Below are 23,597 nucleotides of genomic sequence, written 5' to 3'. Positions count from 1 at the left end.
TTATGTCAGGACTATGCCCGCGGGGTTGAAAATTTACCGCACTTTTGCTTCAATTTTATGCTTATTTGGTCGCAGTTTACACTATTAAATGTTCGAAAAGTGTTCGACAAATGCTCGAATTTACGAATAGCGACTATTCGATTCGTCATTCGAAAGTTTCGATAATTCGCACACGCCTACATGATACTACAGACGTAGCGGAGATAAGAAAGTAACAATAAATAAAGCAATAACTTAATCAATAATAAGTTGTGGCATATAATAGAGCCAAAATATATAGAGCCAAAAGTTGCCAACACACACATATATGCACACACACACACACACACACACACACACACACACACACACACACACACACACACACACACACACACACACACACACACACACACACACACACACACACACACACACACACACACACACACACGCACACGCATCCGCACATACAGATGCGCGCGCACACGCACGCATGCAAAGACAGATATATACTCCAAATGTTTCTGCTAAGATTTTAAGCTCTATTTAATCACCTAGGGCAGATAGCACCATTCTAATCCTTGAGCTGGTCCCAAAGAAGAGACGTACGTTACTTGCACAAGTCGAAGTGTGTATCCGACTGATTACCAAAGAATCACTAATTTAATCACTAATTAAGTTTTAACTAATTGACTTACAGCACACATTGCAATTTATCAATTATAACCGGAAAGAATTGAATGCATATCCGCTTGAAAATAAATCTGTGGACGGCCCCATTTTCGAGGTATGCGCCATCAAACTTGCGTTAAAAGTTACTTCCGGCAAGAACTTGCAGTAAGGAAAAAAAAAACGCAAGTAGAATTGGAATTCAGGGAAATCCATCTGACTTTATGAGCGCACGCCATTCATACCCTGGACCCCAGTTTACAGCTCCGTATTGCGTTCGGTCTCCCGCGACGTGACTGCCCCTTTCTAGCCCGTATATGTCTTGGAATGGCATTTTCAAGTGCGTACTCCTTCCTGATAGAAATGGCCAATAGCGAACTGTGTGGCTTCCGTACCTTCTTTGCCTCGTTTCAACCCGCAAAGAGCAGCCACCCTCAGCAATGCCATAGATCGAATGGACGTGCGCCCACTTACGGAAAGTAATATTTTTGGAAATTGGCCTACACTACCATCAGCGCGAGCAGCTATACAGACGTTGCTGCGTTATTTGAGCAACACTGGACTGTGTGACTGTAGTCGTGACTGTGTGACGTCGACTGTATTAGTGGAACGTTGATACTTTGTGTGACTGTGTGTTCTCCTCCAATGCCACCATTGCAACGTGTACTGGACGAGTTGGACAATCGTCCACTTTCAGAACTAAAAGCTTTAGGCCAATGCTCCGAAAGAACATCCGCGTTGAACGCCTTACTCGCGTTATTAAGGTTCCTGCGGTCTACGGGGCTTCACAACAGACTCTCAGAATGCCGCCCCCAACCGCTCTGTAGTGTACGCGCTTTGTTCGTGCTTGTCTCTCTTTCTTTCTATCTCCCCCTTCCACTCTGTTCCTCTTTTTATCCCTCTTAACCCTGCCCCCTGCGCAGGGTAGCCAACCGGTACTATCTCTGGTTAACCTCCCCGCCTTTCTCTGCATTATTTTCTCACTCTCTTTGGCGGCAAAAAAGTTATAATTAAAAAGCAATTAACCAATATTTGTTGATTAGAGAACGAACTGCGACATCTTTACTCTGCCATCTACTCGAATAGGAGCGATTAGGGAGTTAAGCATTATCGCACGGAAAAATCCTATTTAAAAAATTGCTTCCGTTAATATAAATCACATGGTATATCACGCTCCTCATTATGTGACTGCCCCTCTCCCCATAACCTCTCATCTAAACGTAATCCAACGGAACAGCTGCAGTCCTCAGAACGTCCACCGAAATCAGCGACACTTCAGCAATATGATCTTCATCTTCGAAACCAGCCCAGTAGAAACGAAACGCAGGTCACAAGGTCGTATAAATAAATAAATAAATAAATAAATAAATAAATAAATAAATAAATAAATAAATAACAAAGCGGAAAAAATATTTCAGGAGCTGTGCGATTGCTCACTGTTCTCACGGTACGCCTGTATGGCGAGGCGGTTTCTCAATGAATAGATCCCCTTTGTTTGCTCGTGCAATGTTGTCGAAAGCATGCAGCATAAAGATCACGAAGTTTCTTTGGCTTCCTATTCCTTTCTTTTCTTTTTGTTCGAAGACAAGAATTCTGCGCATGAAGGATGGTTGTGCATCACAAGGAACTTGTTAACGCATTGCGGTTGAATTAGGGGTCAACAGATGTCGCTACCAACGGTGCCTGTCCCGTCTGTAAATACTGATATACGTCCATGCAGCAGGTTTCCACCCCTCAAAGATCACATTACTAGCGTACGTGCACTACAGCAAAAAAAAAAATATCACAGCTACGATTACATATTTGATGCGTTGCCTTCAGGAGGTCCCTGGATCGATTCTGCAATAAGAGCAGTTAGGTGGAATGTAGACGTGTTCGAAATTTTGAAATGTTGAATACGAATGGAATACGAGCATTCTTGGCGACTCGATTCGCATATTCAACGCGACAATTCGCCATTTGAAATTGTCGACTATTCGAATGTAATGAAACGACGCTTACTGAAGACTTGAGATGGGGAGACTGATGGAAGTGAGGACTATTCCGAATGATTCTGCTGCAAGAGAGACGTGATGCTGCTCAGAGCCATATCAGTTCCTGATCGAACCCAAGAGGCCGATAACTTCTGCTCACTAATAGCGAGCTATAGCTGAGCGGGTCTACGCCACTGCGCCACTGCGCATGTGCGGTACACTGGAACGGCTAGCGTGGTCACTCAGTTGCTCACTCGTCTCGTCTCCCGAGCGGAGCGCGCGTAGGGGACCAGCGTTTTTGCGAAATAAACATGGCGGCCATTCGCACGAACAGCGGCATGCCGTCAGCGTAGTCTTCAAGCGCGGGGCTGGGTCGTCTGCAGGCGAAAAGGCCTCGGACGTGCTTCACCACTGAAGAGGACCTCTGTGTCCTGCCAGAGGTTTCAGCAACGAGGCAGTTTGGCGACGACTTGAAGTGGATGACCGCGATCGAGAACCTGAAGTAGAGTGTGCTGGTACACTCTACCTTGAAGCAAGAGTGCTGATTTTTTCACAGTAACTCTACCCGTGTTCGACAGGTGGCGCAGTAAAGCGCTCCGCTTTAAAGTCCCTTACTCCGCTTACTCCGCGCCGCTCGACCGAGCGAAGGTCACTGAGCTAAAACTCTTCCACCTCGCTTCGTTACTGTAATTATCATAGTGCGCCAGATGTCAGAAAGCGGCTGTTCATCACTCTATGTATGAAAAAAAAAATGTTTACGATTACAAAAGATGCTTTGCTGGTTACTGCCTATCCACCACTTTTAGTTATTTACTTCTCCGGCTCAAAACTTGACGAACACGTACCTTGTCGTAAATCATGTCACTGAACAGAGCTCGCGCGAACAAAGAGTTGGTCGGGATTGCTTACTGCACGCACGCAAGCTGATGCATGCAGGTCATATACTACCAGGGGAACCGCCATTCTTACTTGCGCACACTAAAGCTTCAGGCAACGCCGCCGCATCAATGTAAAGTCACGCTATGCAGGTCGCCTCGATGGTGCGCTGCGCTCTTGATTGGCTAAAGGTGGATCCTTTTTCGAGCACCCTGTTTTCGTTGTAGTTTTCTCGCGATAATCCATATATAGACCGGGAAGGCCGGGGAAGTTGCTGTTGCTTAGTTGCCACCGCAGACTATCTTAACGTTCACATAATGAATACGCCGTCGAGGGACTGATTTCCTAGAGTTTCGTATTCTTTTCGCACTTGACCTTTGATTATTCTTCTGAAAGAAAGAATGAAAAATAAGAGGAACTTTCGGCCGGCACGGTCCCACAACGAATTGCTCGTCCTCTGTCGATGCCAAGTTTTGCCGTGCCTCACTCTGGGGAGCGCCTGCGCGCGTCCTCGTTTTCCCGTCCAATGAGAACCTCGCGTGACTTGGCGAAGCGGTCAGTACACGTCTCCGTGCAGAGTATGCCATCTAACCATGCAGTGCGTGCCTGCCGGAGAAGTGGCAACGAGGGAACGCCGTCCGAATTCGACCGAATGGTTTCTCCACAGTTCCGCGTGGTCTTTTCTCGTTTTTCTCTTTTGTTCGTTGGCATCGTCTGGTCTGCCCTCTTCTGCAAACTCGTCTGCCACGCCGCGCTAAACCGACAACACCAGCCCGAAGAGATTGCATCGTCCTTGGCAGTGAAAGTGCATTTGGTCGCCTGGCAAAGCCCAATTGCTTTATTTTTTTGCTTCTTCCGTTTCTGACGGCCGGGCGCTGCTTGTAACGGATACACGACGCAGCAATTTGGGGTAATATGTTGGACGCAGTGCGGCCATCCTGCAAGCACAGCCTTCCCTACACTCCCTCCCCTTCTCCTGTTGGCTTTTATCTCTATTTGACAGGCATATCGTTCGCACCCTGAAAAGCGACGGTGTTTGGCCTGGCGGCAGGGCCATTAGCAAACTCCCTAGCGCCGGGTACGTGCAACCTGCGCAATCTATAAAGCTGCTTCGAATATGTCCAGCCCTTTCCTCTCCCTCTCGTTGCTTAGTCGACTCTCGTTCAGCATAGTCTGCGAAGAAAAAAAGAAAAGCGTAAGAAAGGGGAAAAAAATTATAGACTGGTAAGAACCAAGCACGAGACGCTCCTCCACAAGCTGGCGTGTCTCTGAAAGGGCTGGCTGGCCTATATATCTTCGCTGCCCAATCCCAACAAGCCGAATACAGGCCGTTCTCTGTATGCTCAAACACACACGCCATGTTTATGACTGTAGCTGTGCCTGATTAAAAAAAAAGGAATAGGGAAAAGTGGCAGACGTGTTTAAGGTATATAGGGGACGCTGGATTGATGCGTGTCGATGCTTGCGGTGCGCCGCTCCACCCCGCCGCCACCACTAGTGTTTTCTGTATGTGAGGCCCAGAATATCTGCAGCCGCTTCTGGGAGCGGACAATCAGGGACGCTTACGGCCTCATCACGGGAACCGCTTCGCCTTGACATCGCGATACGGCCGAGCTCTTATTTCGGCATCAAATGACCGAACTTGTCTCCTGAAAAACGCGGTTGGCCGTGCTCCAAAATGAGTGAGAGCGTTCGTTTTTTCCCCCTCGTTATGTGGGCAGTAGAGGCTGGTGTCGCAGAGAAACGAAACGCCAAATGTGATGCAGGGACGGAGTAAACTTTAACCGCTCACCCGATCAATGCATCTTCGATTGTTTCCGTTCTTTTGACTCATTCACTCACTGACCAACTCACTCACTGAGTGGTGTACAGCCGTACGTACGCGTACAGCCTGCCATCACTCACTCACTCACTCACTCACTCACTCACTCACTCACTCACTCACTCACTCACTCACTCACTCACTCACTCACTCACTCACTCACTCATTTAGTGACGCACTAAGTTGACCCCTCGCTCACTTTAAGACTTCACTCCCTCACATGGTTAGTCACTTACCTTCTCTCTCACTTACTTTACTCATACACGCGGATAGTTAACTCCTCACGCTGCACAAACTTCAATGACTTCCCTACTCGTTCACTTCTTTCGTTCGCTCATCCATCTCTGTCGCTCGTTTCCCTCAATCACACGTACTTTCGAGCATGCTCACTCGGTCACTTTCTTCCTCCTCACTCACCTCGCTAGTGCTCTCACACTCGGGCACAATCACACGCACGCAGGGGGAAAGACGCACTCCGGCGACGTGGCGTGCCGCTCTTCATTTGAGACAGCGCAATGGGCTCCTCGCACGACAAACCGGGAACGCATGCGCTTGGACGCGACATTGAACCTTGGCCGGTTGCAAAGGCCGCGTTCATCGACCAACCAACCCCCCGCCTCTATCGTCGCGCAACGATGTCCACCACTCGCGACTGCCCGTATAGCCAGTCTCAAATAAATCAAAACTAAAACGAAAACAAACAAACAAACAAAAAATTGCAAAGAAGTTACCGGACAGCACGTGGAACGCGTCCATAAGGAGCACGTAAGGGAGGGACGGCAGCAAACAAATTAGACGAAAGTTAAAAATAACGAAGGTCGCAAGCCATAGAGGGCGCCCGCGCACACGTAAAGGCCAGAGCTTAATGCAGCCGCCGTAGGGAGCTCGTTATAGGGCGCGCGGGGTTCGCCTTATTATATCCCTCCGCCACATGCCGGCCAGCAGCGGACCCGTCGAGGTGCATATTTCCCGCGCATACGGGAACTTCGGGCCGCAGAGTCTGAACGCGCTGTGGAAAACGCTTTCTTTTTTTTTTTCCCCTTCACTGGGCTTGACACCTCGTCCGACGCGCTATCTGCCTCCGCGTGTAAAATATATATGACGTCACTGTCATACGCGCCAGCGTGTGCGCGCGTTATATACACTTAGAGAGGGAGAGAAGAAAGCTTTCACCGCGCGATGCGTTGAAGACCAGAGTCGTCGCCGTTGCTTACGTGACTTGCCGGGCGGCGCGACGCGCTGTCACCGAGAGAAGCGACTGGGAGGTGAAAAATAGGGCCATCACTCGCTTTTTCGGTTCCCCCCGCTTCCTTTCGTTCCTTCTTTCTTTCTTCCTTTCTTCCGTCGTCGCCTTTATTTCTCGGCGGGATTGCGTGTCGCGGTGGAAAAATAAAAGGGGAAAAAAAAAGAAAAAGCAAGGACGAGAAAGAACGAATGAGGTAGCAGTGGCATATAGCGAAAGTCACGAATCCCGTAGATCACACGATACGAGCGCAAGTTGCTCGCGAGGGAGAACCGTCCCCGACGGAGACACGCAGCGTTCTTTCGTCCCTTTCACTCGGCTCTCCGTAAGAGTGGCCCGAGCCCGGCGCTGTTAAACGCGGGAGCTCGCCCGAGTCTGTGCCGCTCGGCTGCGCCACGCGGGGTTCGGTGCTGTATGTTTTCGTGTGTGTTTGTGTGCGCGCGCGCGGGAGTCGTAAGGAGCGTCTCCGAGTGAACGGTGATAGCGCGCAGATTGGAACTGAGGGGCCCTACCCCCCCCCCCCCCCCCCCCCCTCCGGAGATCTTATAACTCGGTCGGGACCGTCCGGGCCAAAGGCGCGTCGGCGATTAGAAGAAGTATAGTGGTGGGGGTAAGGGGAGGCGACCGACGAAGAGGATGTATGGTGCCCGCGTGTTCGCTGGTGTCTTTGTGCCTTGAGAAGTGGCCATAAGGGCGGGGAAGAGAGAAAGAAGGGCGATAGCCCCGTGATCGCCTGCCAACGTCTTATTCCTCTTCTTGTTTTTTTTATCTCCCTTAGCTACTGTTGTTGGTGGACGTGGTCTCGAGCTGCGGTGGTGCTACTGGGCTGGCTGCTTTGTAGGTGTGTGCGTGCGTGTCTGTGTACGGGTTCTGCTGACGTGCTCTGCAAGATATTTCGTCGACTGGCTTCCGCGGCGGACGATTCCCGGTGACCTCCGTCTGACACTCGCTGTCTTTCCTGCTGCCTGGCTTAGATTTTTATTTTGCAATGTTTTCTTTGGTGGCCTGCGTGTAAAAACTACGGCTCCGGTCTCGCACAACTATACTCCGACATCAGCAGCGAGGCCATGCTGCGAGCTCTTACCAAGTTGTGGCAGCGGTGACAACGGCGCAGCGAAACAACGTAAGTAAGAAATTTACACGATGATGTGTGGGCGTTCATAACCGACTTCTGCGCCCTTATATATACTGCAAGTCCTCAATTCAGCTCTTTCAAACTTTCGTTTTTTTTTTTTTTTTCAGACGTAAAGCGCCTCATTTGGTGGTGCAGGTCACGCAGTTTGTCGTGGAGAGGGCCTGTTCTTTACGAAATGGAGTTTGGGGTAAATGGCTTTCACTTGGATGTTTAGGGGCTACTGTGACGGGCAGGGGGGGGGGGGGGTCGTGAGTGTGAAGAGCCCGCTTATGCAATTGTCACCCGGAGGGACAAATTTACGTGCTCTTGAGAAAGCGGTTCGTAAAGAGTAGGGAGCGTTTTTCTCAGTTCTTTTCTTTCTTTCTTTATTGATTTATTCAAGACAATAAACAGATTGTCTTAGGGGACACGGCTAAAGGCAATACATTTGCCTGACTAGGCCATGCCACCCGTACATTGGCAGCAACATGGCAGTGGCAGGCTTACAGGAGGTCACACATGAAATTAAAGTAGTACACATTTTCAACACATGAGTACACAATTCGCGTAAGAAGAAAGAAAAAAAAAAGGTTAAAGTTTATACAGTTTTCTAATCAATTGAAGCACGACAACGACAGAAAAAAAGTATGTAAGAAATTTTCCATACCGGTAGCTGAAAGGTTAAAGTTTACACAGTTTTCTAAAAACAGCAACAAGAAACATGAACAAAATTTTCTATACCTGTAGTTCAACATTTCTATTAGTCTTCGGATAGTAACAATTCTTTTACCGTCTTCTTAAAGCTTTGCTTTGAAATTCCAGAATTTAGCAGGTCCAATACCAAGGGGTAGTCGTTTAGAAGGTTAGGAAGTTGAACTGCTAGTTTTTGATCTCCGTATTTCGTTCTGCAACGTGGTTTTCCTATCAGAGTTTTTCTGAGGTTATAGTTTGTCGTTCTGCCATGGTATTTACTTTGGAAGGAACATTTGTCTTCCCAGAATTGCCGTGAAATTTCGAGGAATAATTTGTAAGTGTGAAGTTTTGATGCTGTTAATATTTTGTATTTGTTATAGTATAGTTTAGTGGTATCAGTACGTTCTAAGTTACCTATCGCGCGCAGTGCGCGGTTTTGGAGTGTTTGAATTGATTTTAAGTTAGTTTGTGTAGTGGTTGACCAAACTAGCAAACAATACGTTAATCGAGAATGTATAAGCGCGTTGTAAATATTGCGCTTCACATTTATCGGTAGCAAATATCGCAACCTATTTAGCACACCGACAGCACGAGCGACACGAGCACGAGCGCACGAGCGACAGCACGAGTTGATTGCGTTCTCAGTAGAAGTATTATTTATTACCCATAAAGGGAACGCTCGAGAGTTAACTTTCGGGTAGCGGTTTGCGGCGAACGAAACTTTTTGGTGTAGTATTTGAATGAGACGGCGTTATTATAATGTTATTAAATGATTTTGCCCCTGAGGACGTGACTTCACCAAAGATTTCGGCCACTCTTCTGGGTATTTTAAGTAAGGGATCCGGTGTTGACATATACGAGATTGGTACATGAACTTGGCATATGTGAACTGACTTTTATGCGATAGTATAACAGACGCGACATGTCTAAGATCTCAGTACTAGGGCTGCAACGACGAATCCATTAATAATGCCCGTTTTGAACTACAGGGAGTGGAAACCCGCACAAGGTGAATTCGACAATGTTTCCACCACGATATACAAATGCTCCTTTTTCGAGCTTACTGTATGGTAGATCGTTGTATCAGGGAAGTCAAAACATTGCAAAACACTCTTGCATCAAGGCCGTTCTTAATATACAGATCTTTATCTAATAGATAATAGATGTTAGAGGTGTGAAATAACAGACTGGCGATTTCAGAAGAAGCCGCGAGGCTTCGCTTTCACTGATTCAGAGTTTCGTTTAAGACACTTCAATAAATCTGGCCTCAAAAACTAAGTGAATGGGACCTCCGAAAACAACTGCGCGCTCAAACGCACCGATGCTCGTAAAATATTAACGGCTACTTACGCAACAGCAGGTTGCAGTGTGTGTTTAGCGTGGTGTGTCTGTTCAGTCTTAGCGCCACTCTCGACAACGCACCACGTGCAAAGTCAAGCGAGTTTATTCCTAGAGAGTTTTAGAGGGCCACGTGGAGTGTCACATAGTCGCACAGAAGATTGCGCAGCAATGTAAATTGTGCAGGAATAGTGCCTTGTGCCCTCGTGCTCAGGAATCCTGACTGTTGACTCTGTCGCCTCGAGCTGCAAGGCAGTGGGCATCGGTGGCTTTGCACGGTCAATACTCCTGGCGGTTACGTGGTTGTATACAATGCGTTCTGCACTTCATCACTCAGTGGGTGCTCAGTACTTTCTCCCTGCTCAGGAGAAGGAAAGTGTCCTTTTCCTTTCTATTTATGCTTCGTCATCGTTGCGCTTTAATTTGCTAAAAAAGAAACATGCTAGCGCGCGTGCGTGTACGCATAAACAACTTTAAAATTTAATTCTGGGGCTTTACTTGCACACTGAAACCGCCATATAATATCAGGCACGCCGTAGTGGAAGGAGGCTCCGGAATAATTTTGACTACCTGGGGTTCTTCAACGTGCAGCCAACGCACCGTAGTACACGCCTGCGTTTCTTCTGTATCTTTTTTTTATTCTCACTTGCGTTTCGCCTCCATCGAAATCTGGGTGCCATGGCCGGTATTTGATCCCACACCCTCGAGCTTAGCAGTGCAACGCCAAAGCCACGGCATACGCCAACACGGCGGATCCACAACCATCTCGTTTTCTCGATTGCAGAGTATGCCCTGCCTCGCCTCACACTCCATTTACAGAGGGGTTCTTGACCGCTTTTTTTTTTTTTCTTGCAGTTCAGTGAATTGCAAATTACGGCTGATTTGAAGCTTTCTTTCGCTGGAGGGACGCGGCGAAAAAAAAAAAAGAAAGGGATGATGAAAAGGGACATAAAATATTGTTGCGCAGTATTCGAGATTGTTTCTCGTTCGAAGCCATTATTCGCGACGTTCCACTCGACTTACACTGCGATACGCGAACCGCTGCAATGCGGCTTATGGGGAATTTCATTTCCCTAGTCGTCGGACCCCGCGAAAGCGCCTTCGAAGTGGAAGGGTGGGAAGGCGTAGTGCACTAGGCGGTCTTTTACGTCGAACGAGATTCTCAGACGCGTGGGCATATAATTTCTTGGGCCATTTGTACGGACATAAAAAGGGCCTTCGCATCTGCCATTGCGACGACCGCAGCACTGCTCAGCGACGACATGTTTTTTTCACTCGGCAAGTGTCGTAAGCGGTTGTGTACTGTGTGCGCAAGTGTCGTAACAGAATCGCCCGCATCACAGGATGCGCACTCGAGTATCGGCCCGGGGTCACCCGAACGTCTTGACCCGACATTCAGCCGGTTGCGACAGATCGCGACGAGCGCCCAGCTCGCGGACGTTCCGTGTATAGAAGCATGTAATATGATCAAGGCAGTAGAATTGAGACGGACGGACGGACGGACGGACGGACGGACGGACGGACGGACGGACGGACGGACGGACGGACGGACGGACGGACGGACGGACGGACAGACAGACAGACAGACAGACAGACAGACAGACAGACAGACAGACAGACAGACAGACAGACAGACAGACAGACAGACAGACAGACAGACAGACGGGACTACTTATATTCAGTACCACTGCAAGAGTTGCCTACGAAGATTGATCATCATCTTCGCCAGGGAGATTATACTAACTCAACGTCGCGCTTCGAACGTACAGGCGCCGTCGAAAGTTTACAGACTGTGGTATCTGACCAAAGGCTGAATATCTCCGCAGAATGGATAGACCCGTGGCTTGGTGTTAAGATTTTCAGCCTGTGGTGTCATGCGCGGTCATAAACAGCTCAAAATTGAACATGTTTTAAGGTCCCACGTTGCGTGAAATGTTTTACGTCGGCTGTATGCGCACCATATACCACACTAGATTTCCTAAATTCCTCAATTACCATTATAGTCGTGCCCACAGGGCAGGGGGGGGGGGGGGGACCATGGGCTTTTGTCTCCCCGGTGCAAAGAGAGCGCGCAGTCTTTCGTTCCATTTCCCACATGAGATCCTTCTATGGGTTCTGCTGCCTTTCTTTTCTTTCTTTCTTTTTTTTAGGAGTTAACATTGTGTCTTTGCATCAGCTTGTATCATGGTGCATGGTTGATAGTCACTGAAAAGAAGACATGGGCGAAATACACATTGCATAACAGCATAGCACATTACAATGTACAGTTGTGATAAGCGGTTATTGAATCAATGAGAAATATTATATTCTATGGCGGCTTTTCATTTTTCGTTGAATATCCACGAAATCGAAAAACAAAGTAGATGGCAGAGGTCCCTGTAAGATAGTTTGGCCCACCTAACGGAAACCGTGAGCCCGCCTATGTTTGGTACAACTACTGCATTCAGCGGAGCACAACGGAATACTTCAACCCGAAGCATTGCTTTCGTTCTGCATCCTGACTTAGCACATCCCAACACGGTTCACGGCTGAGCGGTATTCTTTTATTTAGGCATCGCATCCAGTATCTGACGGCGCACACTATTGGATCTAGGAAGGGATGATCTGGGACTTGTCGTCCGAGCTCGGGCGTTATTTCCGCATCACATTCGATATCCGTGAGCAGCGATTACTGTCGCTTTTTGCGTCATCGAGAAATCTTCGAAGGCCGTGATTCCGCGAAAGGCGATGGAACAGGCAACGAATCCAAACATTGGAATATAGTGCTTTATTTAGGGGATGAATGTGGCTGTCTATTTCGCAGCCGACCATGTTTGCATGGTCACACGTAGTGACTGAGTCACCCGCAACTGTTAGTGCAGCCATCATGACCTCTTTGTACGTGGACTTGCGCCTGTTATGTACCAATGTGATATGGTATACGAGTTGCCTGTGGGATGTGGTCGCCGAGACAAATCTTTCTTTATCACGGCGTAAGATAAAGTGGTATGGTGATATCAGAACAGAATTGCAGCCGTAGAAGTAGGTTAAATTAGACCGGAGGCAGGTGGCGAGGGCCGGTGGTGACGAGGGCTTCACTAAAGACTACCATGACCCCAGCAGCTCCTTGAAAAGGTCCGGCAAGAAAGGAGGGCTCATTTCTCAAGAGTCAACGCGCAGGTCGACCCCGAACAAGAGGACGGGTGCCGTCAGAGGAGGTTGGCTTGCGCAGGCTAGCCGCCTGACGTCATGTGCCTCCTAAATTTTCTTTTATTAATTTTTTTTCGGTCCTTCATGCGCATGCCACCTCGCCCATGAGATCCAATTAAGACGCGCACAGGCCACGGGGCCACAACGTGTCTAGGTATGGTATTCTTTTGCGGAACCACTGCACTCCTTATTAACATTAAGATTTGTGAAACTTGCTTTGCTGACGGCACGAGACGTGATCCAAGCAAGATAAGTGCCCATTACAGATATCGCTGCACGAAAAAGACTCAGGCTCTTTAGAGTGACTTCGCAGGTAACCGGTGTATTCTGTAGCAAGCATAGCAATTGCGAACGTACTCATTCCAAGAAGCAAAAACAATATGTCTGCCCTCCGTTCGCAGCTATTACATATCACCGGTGCGACGGCTTGAATACTACGAACGCTGTCATCATGCGCGTCGATACATATGATGTAACATAGCACGAAAAGCACTTATGAAAGTGGCATGAGCTCACTCACCAACACGCCCTCTTTGAGTATTCGAGTGATGTATAATACGGATAAAGGTGTTCTCATAAAAGCGCACATAGGTTTGTCCACACAGAAATACTCGCCTACATGTTACACCGAAAGGGAATCGGAGGCTATAAAGATAAAGACTTCAAGAGAAAAGAAAACAAGTGAAAAAAATTAATATAAGAGTAGTGCTTGTATCTACACTCTCACTCCAGCCCACAACTGTTCATGCTTTTTATTTTATTGTGATAGCAACTATATGGTCACTCCAGGCGCATTTCTGCCGTGGCCGTCGCCGTCGCCGTGATGTTCCGTATAAAGCCCAAGGGCGATGAAATTGTCGCCACGTGCCATATGCTGTATGTGCGAGTGAAAGCGTGTGAGGGTGAGCGGGTGATCGCGGCTTAATCTCGTGCACGGGACGGACGAAAGCGGGGAGGAAGCGCGCCTCCTGCCGTTACGCGCAAGGCTTCAGGGAGAGAGGAAGGAAGGGCGGGGGGCGCACTACTCCAGGCGACCCGGGCGGTCGCGTGCGCCCGGCCGGGCCTCTGCATCTTGAAAGTAATCTGCGACGGGTACAGAGTCCACGCTGCGCTTTGTATTGCGAATTAGTACGCGCTGATGCGAGCGGCTTCACGACGGTCAATTCGCTCGCTGCTGCTGCCGCGTTTCCTCACTGCAGTGTTTTGACAGCGCGTTTACAACATCATCGAGTGAGATGTCTTCGTGTTTGCTTGAGCGCGCGTGACACCACGCTTATTGATTTAGTTAGGGTACCTGAGTTTACAAATTTATATGGCTGATAAAACTAATATCATTACTTCGATCGTATAGCTAGCTGTCCACTGATTTGCTATCACAATCGATGCTTCGCCTTCAGGGTGATACTGCGACTTTTTTATCATTCTCGATCACAAAGAAAAAAAAAATAAAGGAGGCGACAAAAAGTGAATCAGATGTATTAATATTTCCGCATACTCAGTGCGCTGAGAGCTAGGGCACACCTCGGTAGAGACCGACCATCCATTTCACTGAGTGCCCCACTTGAACGTAAGTTGCAGTGGTGTACGAGCGCCATACCGAGAATGAATCGAACCGACACTGGGATATTGTTTGCAAAAAGCCGAAACCGTGCATTCGCGCGGTTCTCGCCATTTTTATCTCTTGTTTAGATCAGACGCTTTCTTCGAAACGAGGATTTCGGCACAGTTTAGTAGGCGCACGATGGAAGATTATTTGGAAAAGTATAAGAGAGTTGAGCTATACGATATAAGAAGCTTTTTGGTTAATACCCCCGTTATCTCGCCCGTTTTTCTTGAAATCCTCTATATCGGCGTCCGTGACCGAACTAGGTCATGTAATAGATCTATAATGCTGGCCACCTCTTTCAGCAAGAATTATCTTCTATAAGGAATGTTACGGGCGTAGCTTGAAATGACATCAAGTCCATAAAAAAAAGTTGTAGTTCCGCCCGAAAGGAGAAGCATAGATTGCGATAGCAAATTAGTGGACAGCTAGCTAGACAAAGTAAGAATAGGATAGTTTTATCGGCCGTATAAACTTGTAAACATAGACATAATAACTCAATTAAGAAGCATGGTGTCACGAGCGCACAAGCAAGCATGAACACTTCTCACTCGATGACAGCGGGAATCATCTGTCAAAGCGATGGAGGGAAGAAGCGCGGCAGCAGCAGCTGCGAGCGAATTGATCTCCGTGCTACGTCTCGCATCAACGGGAACTAAGCTGCGAAGCTGTTTTCGAAGCTTAGGCCCGGGACGCCCGGAGTAGAACGCCCCCCCCCCCCCCCCCCCCTAACTTCCTACGCTCCCCGAGGATCCTTGCACGCGACGCAAGGCAGCGCGCTTCCTCCCCGCTTCCCTCGCTTGTATTCGGAAGGCTGATCTACGATCACCGGCTCGCCCTCATACGCTTTCGCTATCACATACAGCACACCCTTTATCGCCCTTGGACTTTATGCGAAGCCTCACGGCGATGGCAGAAATGCGCTTGGAGTGCCCATCTAATTGCGATCGCAATGAAATGTCAGGTTAGGTCGAGTTTGTTTACAGACAGAAGCTACCACGTTTCTAGGAAGACGGAGTGCCGATCTTAGCAGCGAATGCGAACACCACTCTTCTTTTCCGTGCGGCGGTCAGAGCGCGTAGTGTGTACAGTGCTGAGCAATTCGAACACGATAAACGATACGCAAGGCGGACGGCGCTGTTTGCAGCAGTGGTGGACACTGGGGACACCGAGCTGGCGGGATATTCTGTAAGTGTTCAACTAGTGGACATGTCCATTGCTTCTGTTGTTGAAGTGCTGATTAGCTGGGGCATCTGTCTCATGACGCGTACCGCAGCCCAGCCAATCAGAACGCCAGCAGTAGAGGAAATGCACATGCCCACTAGGGGGACACTTGCAAACTTGCAGAACCGCTCCCCCCCCCCCCCTCCCTGCATTGTGGCTCATGATTAAAAAAAATTAATTATTGGGATTTACGTGCCAAACTAACAGTACGTATGAGGCATGCCGAATTGGAGGGCGGGGGGGGGGGGGGGCTCCGTAATAATTTTTCGCTACCTGGGGTTTTTAACCTGCACCCAATGCACGGTACGCGGGCGTTTTTGCATTTTGCCTCCATCGAAACGCTAGCACCATGGCCGGGATTTGATCCAGTGCCCGTGGCTGCGCGGGTCAATTGCGTTTGAATCGCGGAGCACCGTACTTTTGACAGGCTAACCTTAACTCCTCTCTACTGCTGCTAGACCCAGATTTCACTGATAACAACAGCGGGAAAGCTATTCGGTGGTCCTACGGGGTCTTCTGGGTTCCTTGCTGAGCGTCTTGTGGCGACATGCGCATTGAGGGTGGAGCAGTGCTGGTAACTTGTTTTCGAACGAAGTCGCCTGGTCGCTGCATGATACGTTAAGCGTGAGGTGAGGATGACGATTTCCACGGAAATTTGGCTTTCTTAGGCAGAATTTTTTTTGCGAGACGTCTTTCTCGTTGTTCTTTAAACTACACCTGTAAATGAGCTCTTGCGGTAGCGAGTCAACGGTCGGAATGCGAAAAGGAAAACAAGATAACCACCGATTTTCTGAAGCGGAGTCAGATATCAAGATGGCGCTTATGCCCCCAAAAGCGGTTCTGACGCCACCATGATGGCTGAATAATAAGCTCTTCGCTATGACTTCTGGAGTGCTGACAAATTTACGGACATATATTTTCCCTGCCCGAGAAAAAATTGCGGCGAGGCACTTTAATTGCTCAAAGTGACCTGATAAACTTGAGCATGGTAATTTACGGGCTGTTTACGTCGCTAGAAAGTTACTAAAATGTCGTTGAAATTTTATAAAGGCAAACTTGTCGATAAATAAGGTGAATATAATTCCGCTAAATTTAGAGACTTGCTCGCTACACTGTTGCCAGCATCGTGGGAAAGTCAACAGGGGAACAAGCAGGGGAACAGGGGAACAAGGCCGCCAAAGCTAGGGCTCATGTCTGCCAATAAAATAAAATAAATTTTATTTCGCTTCAAACGATGCTAACGCAAAACATAAAGCCTTTCCAAAGGCTTCACTATGTGTCTGTGCCCCAGACACAAACTTCGCATTTTATTCTACATACATGAAAAGCAGAAATTAAAAATGGCGACGACAAAGTATAGGAAAATTAAACAAAGAGCAACATGAAAATACCAGAGAAACGATGCGACTACAGTAATCGAGAGACGAGACACTACACTCAGTAAACCATTATTAACATTTAGTTATAGCTAAGACATCCGCTAGAAATTCACAAGCCGAATATGACAGGCAATAGTGCGAGTAGATCTGAAAGTACTTTGGTGAGATAACTAATAAATAATAAAGAAAATCAATTTAAGTATAATGGCTAATTGAATGATGACTTTTGGTGGCCGTTAGTGGTTCTAACGCTCAGGGTATATACCAAGTGTTGTGATTGCGAGTGTTACGACATAACTTACAAGTGTAAGGAATAAGTTTCCGTATATTTTAGCGGTATACTAACTCATTAGGATTTTGGCATAAAGCTATACGGGAAGATAATTATGTGGAGTTCCTGAATACGTAACGAGAGCCGGCACCGCTACTCAAACCGCTAACAATGCACTCCCAAGTCTACGGTGCAGTACATCGCCGACTGGCCTGGAACGCACTTACGGCGACCAACAAACTTGTCTATACCGTGGGATCGGTGCAGCTTGGCGTTCGTCAGCGTTCTCTGCAACAAGGGTAGCCGGTCCGACAAGTATGCTGCATCAGTAGCCCTCTGAGCTCTCGAAAAATATTGACATTGAAAAATAACGAGACGGAAATGAAGAGCCGCAAATGAGAAGTAAATTCAATGCAGTGTGGCGTGCATGACTGAATAATCAGAAAACAAGGGGAAGGGTGCGAGAGGAACACGCCTTGGCACACGTTTGCGTCGATCAGAGAGACCAACATCTGTTCAGTGAAAGAAAGAAAATAAACAGGAAGAAAGACAGGCAAAAGCATGTAGGACGGTAATATTTGATGCAATATGTGTTTACTTTCATAATGCGATACGTCTAAGCGACGTAGACGACGACGACGACAACAACAACAACAACAACAACCACAACAACAACAGCAACAACAACAAAAGTTTAAATGAACCGCATGTAATCAAACAAGGTACATGCGGGGTCACTTTACGGCCTACGCAATCGGAGCGGAAGAGTGGCATCACTGCATCTCCCAATTTCTCATTCGACATACGAGCCACTCTGAGCGATAACCTTCGGCACAAGACTTTCGAAAAGCTGTCCCGAGGTGATCAACTCCCGCTTCGACGTGGCCCCAGCGGAATCCGTCGCAATTGGGCTAATTGCTGCCGCAAGCTCATTAGCGCACAACAAACACCGCCGCGAGGGGCCGTTTGCTTCGTATATTGCGACGAAAGTGGTGGCGCGCAGACGTCACGTCTTCGCGGCGCCCCTGTTTCGCAGCTTTCCCAATATGTGCGGCCAACGGCACCCGACGCATCGATGCTTCACGCCTCCCATCTACTCTCGTTAGTAAACACCCGCCTCCCTCTCTCTACTCCTCCCCTCTTCCCTCCCCTTCACCTTCGATCTGTACCATTTGGCTCGGCGCAGAGGGGGGGTTTCCGCGCGGGCGCCGCATCGCCGGCTGACGACGATGAACGGTTTTCTATCAGGCAGACAGCAACGAGTTCCGAATCAAATCTTTTCCGTTCTTCGGCCGGGATCGTCGATGCTCTCGTTCACGTCGATCCGCGTGGCCAAATTGGGTGCAAGACGCCCGTTTCCTGTCTTCATTCTCGGCTCCACGTCACCGCCGCCACGTTAGCTGTACAGGAACAGCCTCCTTCCCACTCGCTGCAGAAGTCGCGAGCCTTCCCAAGGCCACGGCCAATGGACGAGACTCGGTGAGCGTTGTACGAAATGGATGATCGGAGTAAACAACCGGGGACTTCGTAGAATCACTTTGTGTCGACGTCCGTACGAGCTTATTCTGCTCGCGTATAGCTAGGCGGTTGTTTATGTCGATGTCGAAAGACCAGACGTCACTAAGATGCTACTCGCACTCTCGACAATACCGCCCATAAGTAAAAAATAATGCGAACAAAAATAAAGGAATGATCCATCATTGTGATCCTATACTCTTCCGGCCACCGCCCACTTAGTCAACAAACACGCCAAGCAGGATGGCTTTAAAAAAAAGAAAAGAAAGCAAAGCAGCATGAGTCAGAGAAACTGAAAAGGACAGATCGTTGACGACAGTAATAAGGTTAAGGTCTATAATAACCGTCCAAGAGTTCATATAAACAACGACGATGGCAGACAATGGCGCCTTTTCATATATAGTCGAGTGCCTCGATACAACGAACGCATCTACAGCTAAATGACCTGCATAACGAAGGAATAGTTCTATCCCTAATCTATTGTGAGCTGTGTGTCCTTTACAAGGAAGTTATCTGCATGGCGAGTGATATTGGAGTCCTCGAACACTTCCTTAAATAGGCGTTCGACTGTATGCTTTCAAATCACCTTACCTTTGGTTAGGATTAATTTGATACCTAAGTGGGTGTGCCTCCAGACAATGCCTTCGGTTACTTGTATATAGGCTCGTAGAATCTCCACTGAAAGTTTCTGTAAACTGTAAAGTCCGCGGGACGTCAGCACTGTTCATACTGCGATTTCTCAACGCATCGACTTGTGTTCGAAGTGAGAAAACCGTACGAATAAAGAAAAGTGTTGGACTTCTATTCATGTAGAACTATTATATAGCCGGAGGCGACCTGAGAACTTAGTTTCAAATGCACCGATTTCCAACTCAAATAGAAATTTTATAGATGCAGCGTCCGATTACGTTTCCTGGTTTTCTTGATGTCACGGTGGAGGTGAAGTTCCTTCAATGTTGGCCTCTCTTGGGAAATACGGTTTTGTAGCGCGGAGACTCAGAGGGCAGGCGCAGAGCGATTTTTTTTTTGGCGGTGCTTGCACTGAATTTTTAGGCTGGTCGCCAAGTGTACTTCGTTTTCTTTTCTTGGTGCGGCGTTAGGGAATCGATGCTTCATAGTTAGAACTGAAACTTTGGGCGAGTTTGTACGAATGCCTGATTGGCTTAACAGCGCAAGACAGAAAGTGAGAGAGGCACAAAGGAGAGATGCCTCGACCTGCACCACTAGTGTATCGCAGGTGTGAAGAGAAAGCCGAATTTAATATAAAAAATGAGGGAAGATATCCAAAATGTTTTTTTTTTTTTTAGAGAAATAAGAAAAGAAAGAAAGAGGAAAAGAAGAGAGTAGAAGATAGAAAGAAGTAATGTTCATCACTGTCGGCGAAACCACAGCGGGTTGGTGCGGGATTCATTGATCAATTATTTACGTATATATTTCTTCATCTTGAATACAATGAATTCTTGAGGCTTGCTTGCCTCGAGCCTTGCATCTTGAGGCTTGTTGCTTGACTTGCCCTTGACTTCAGGGGTCTTGCGTCAAGTTGAGTCGAACCTTTTCTCCTACTCTTCTTGGTGGTAGTATGAGGTTCTCTATTTTTCCAGATGTAAAACGATTGATGTCCTGCTTCCATTCTACGGGGATTATTCTATAATAGCTTGGGAGTGGAGCAAGTGATCCCTCGACTTTTCCAGGTGATTAAACTAGGTAAGAGTGAGTTGGTACCCGATGCCGGACGAAAGTACGTTTTACACCTAGCCCTTCCGGGGGTCGGTTCTCCTTCCGTGAGGCATCCGGTCTGTGTATAAAGTAAATTAAATTTACGTGAGTTAAAATTTAAGTTTTGTTGCTATTAAATTTGTGGGATAGAGTCTGTAATTATCTTTACCATTTCTTCGATAATGTCCAGAGCTTGATTGTTTTTAATTATTTCTGGTTTTCTTTTTTTAGGGTTATTTCCAACAATATTAATTAATTGTTTTCGTTGGATTTCTGTTATTCTACATGATTCCAGATAATGATCAAAATTTATGGCTGCTTGTTGACATTTGCATGTATTCGTGTTGGACAGGTGAAACCTAAAAAAGTAATGAGGAAATCTCCCATGACCTGAGATTGCCTGAGATGTATAATAGTTACCTATAAAATTATCTGGGATTGTTCTGACATTTTTTATCCATTCATAGGTAAAGCTATTTTTTCCCTCATTTTGCCATACCTTGTTCCATCTGTCCTTCACCAATATATTGAGTTGTTTTTTAATAAATGGTTTGGTAGCCGGTAAATCAACGAACTCTCCTACTATACTAGCCTCTTTGGCCAACAAGTCCGCCGTGTCATTCCCTTTGTTGTTGTTATGTCCTTTGACAAATGATAAGGTTATTCTTTCCCGTGGTAATCCTAAAAGTTTTTTCTTTATTTTAACTATAAGTGGGTTATTGTTTTTGGGATTTCGTAGTGCTTGTAAGCACGAAAGGCTGTCTGTGAGGATTTGGAATGTATAACTAGTTTCCTTTGATTCTATGTATTCTATTGCTTTTAATAGTGCTATCGCTTCAGCCTCATAATTCGATGAATATTCTGGTAATTTGAACAATTTTGTTGTTAATGTTTCCCCTCTTGAATTATATGCAACATAAGCTGCTCCTACTTTCTCTTCCATTTTGGAGCCGTCTGTATATATTTTTATGTCCACGTCTTGTTCTTTGTCTGTGAATGGAAAGGATAAGTTTGCAGACGGGTGAAATTCCCACATATCGTATTTTGATACCACCTCATTTTCCGTATACACTTTATCTTTCCATAAGAAGTTTTTACCTTTTGCGAATATTTGATATGTTTCTGTTTCCTTTTCTATTGTTAATGCTATTGGAGGGCTGTTGGCTAATATGTTTAGAGAGTAATTCGATGTAGTTCTGTATGCTCTGGTTAGCAGGATTAAAGGTATTCTTTGAATTGCTTTGAGTTTTTTATTAATCTCGATCTTTTTACTGTACCAAACTGGAGAAGCGTAAACAATCATCCTCTCAATCCCTCTAGTATAAATAGTCTTTAATTGCTTCTGTTGTATTCCCTTTCGCCCTGCAGTAAATTTACTTAGTTGGTAAGTTAAATGGGCTACTTTATTTTTAATGTATTGCATGTGAGGGATAAATGACATTCTTGAATCGAAAATAACGCCTAGAATTTTTAATTCCTTCATCATTTTCAGTCTTTTTCCTCCAAGTTTTAAATGTGGTGCATGACTATCATATTGTTTACCTATAATTTTAAAGTTTGATTTTTCCGTGTTGAATTCAAGTCTCATTTCTTGTGCCCAGTTATTTATTTGAGTTAGTACTTGATTGGCTTTGTCCTCTAGAGTTTTCCTTGCTTTTGCATTAAGTACAACTGTAATATCGTCTGCGAAGGCCATTACGTACGTGTCTTGAATACTTTTAGCTTCTAATAATTTTGCCATCATCAGGTTCCACAAGAGAGGACTCAAAGGTGAACCCTGTGGGGATCCTGTTGCTAAATTTCTATCTACTTTTACATTGTCTTGATCATATCTTATTTTTCTGTTGGTTAGTACAGAATTTATCATTGATCTTAAGTTATGTGGGCAATTATACTCTTGAAGAATTTCAGTTACTATGTCCGCTCTAATACCGTTAAACGCATTCTTAATGTCTAGTGAAGTGATTAAACTGCTATTTTTATCTATTTTATTCCTATTTACTCTCTTTGTTATTTCAAGGAGGGCTGTTGTTGTCGAGGTATTGTGGCGAAACCCAAATTGTTTTATGTTTAAGTCGACGAAGGCAGAAACGAAGACGACAGGATAAGCGCTAACAGCGCACTGAAGTTTATTGGACACGGGAATAACTTTGTGTTTACCCGCCGTACCGAAAGAAAACATCAAAGCGAGACAATTTCTAAGCGTCCGTCTCCTGTGTCTATGGTGTACATTCATCACCTTATGTGGCTTTGCCCTGATGCTCATGATATTAGGCACTAAATTATCAGGGAGGCCAAAAAAGTGTAGTGTTCTACGTGGATTTCTCCGTTGTATGACGGACAACAAATGCGCTAACTCATTGCTGCAGTACACCTGTATCGTGCGTGGTTGCATGTATTTATTTGATGCCCTTGTCGCTGATTTTTTCCCTAACTATGCGTCACGGCAAATCCTCACACTCAAAAAAAGAAAAAAAAAAGAAAACAAGCACCTCGTGCTAGTGCAATCGTGCTTTATAGTTCGTTTCGCTGGTTTACATAAGTGCCTCGTCAATCGGCAGAACCGTCGCGCTTCTCTTCTCCAATAGCTGTGTTCGGAGATCTGGTCTGAAATATATGGGGAATTTCTCAAGTGGCACGTTTGAAGATTTCCGGGTTCGATCATACACCATGGCATGCGCTTCACGAAGGAGGCGAATTCGGCGGTCGCGTGCCGTCGCTCCTTGCCGAACGCACCTACCAGCGGGCGACAGCGACGTCTGACCTTTCACTCGCTCGAAAGGCCCCCTTGAGTTCTGGCGCTCTTCCAACACGGACACCCTCAACACGCAGGATCGAAGGCTTAAAGGGCAACCGCTTCGAAATGCTCTTCTCCGGGCCACGGTCCCCGGCTCTTACATTCCCCCCCCCCCTTTCTTTTTTTCTTTTTTAACTGTTCATCCTGTTTCTATAGTTGCCCTCTCACGGCGTTGTTTACGCGGACGATGCAA

At 46.8% G+C, this 23,597-nt stretch overlaps 1 protein-coding gene across 1 annotated transcript in view; it reads left to right on the top strand.

Annotated features, from left to right (window-relative positions):
- The first annotated feature begins 7,179 nt into the window (after positions 1 to 7,179).
- Positions 7,180 to 23,597, top strand: part of LOC135913932 (vesicular glutamate transporter 3-like) — a 169,565-nt gene continuing 153,147 nt past the window's right edge. Inside the window, exon 1 of the mRNA XM_065446636.1 lies at positions 7,180 to 7,688. The gene's annotated coding sequence lies outside the window, so the exon portion shown is untranslated. The remainder of the gene's footprint in view (positions 7,689 to 23,597) is intronic.

Source organism: Dermacentor albipictus, chromosome 3 (genome assembly GCF_038994185.2).
Source record: "Dermacentor albipictus isolate Rhodes 1998 colony chromosome 3, USDA_Dalb.pri_finalv2, whole genome shotgun sequence".
NCBI lineage: Eukaryota > Metazoa > Arthropoda > Arachnida > Ixodida > Ixodidae > Dermacentor > Dermacentor albipictus.
This window is presented reverse-complemented; position numbering and strand designations above follow the sequence as displayed.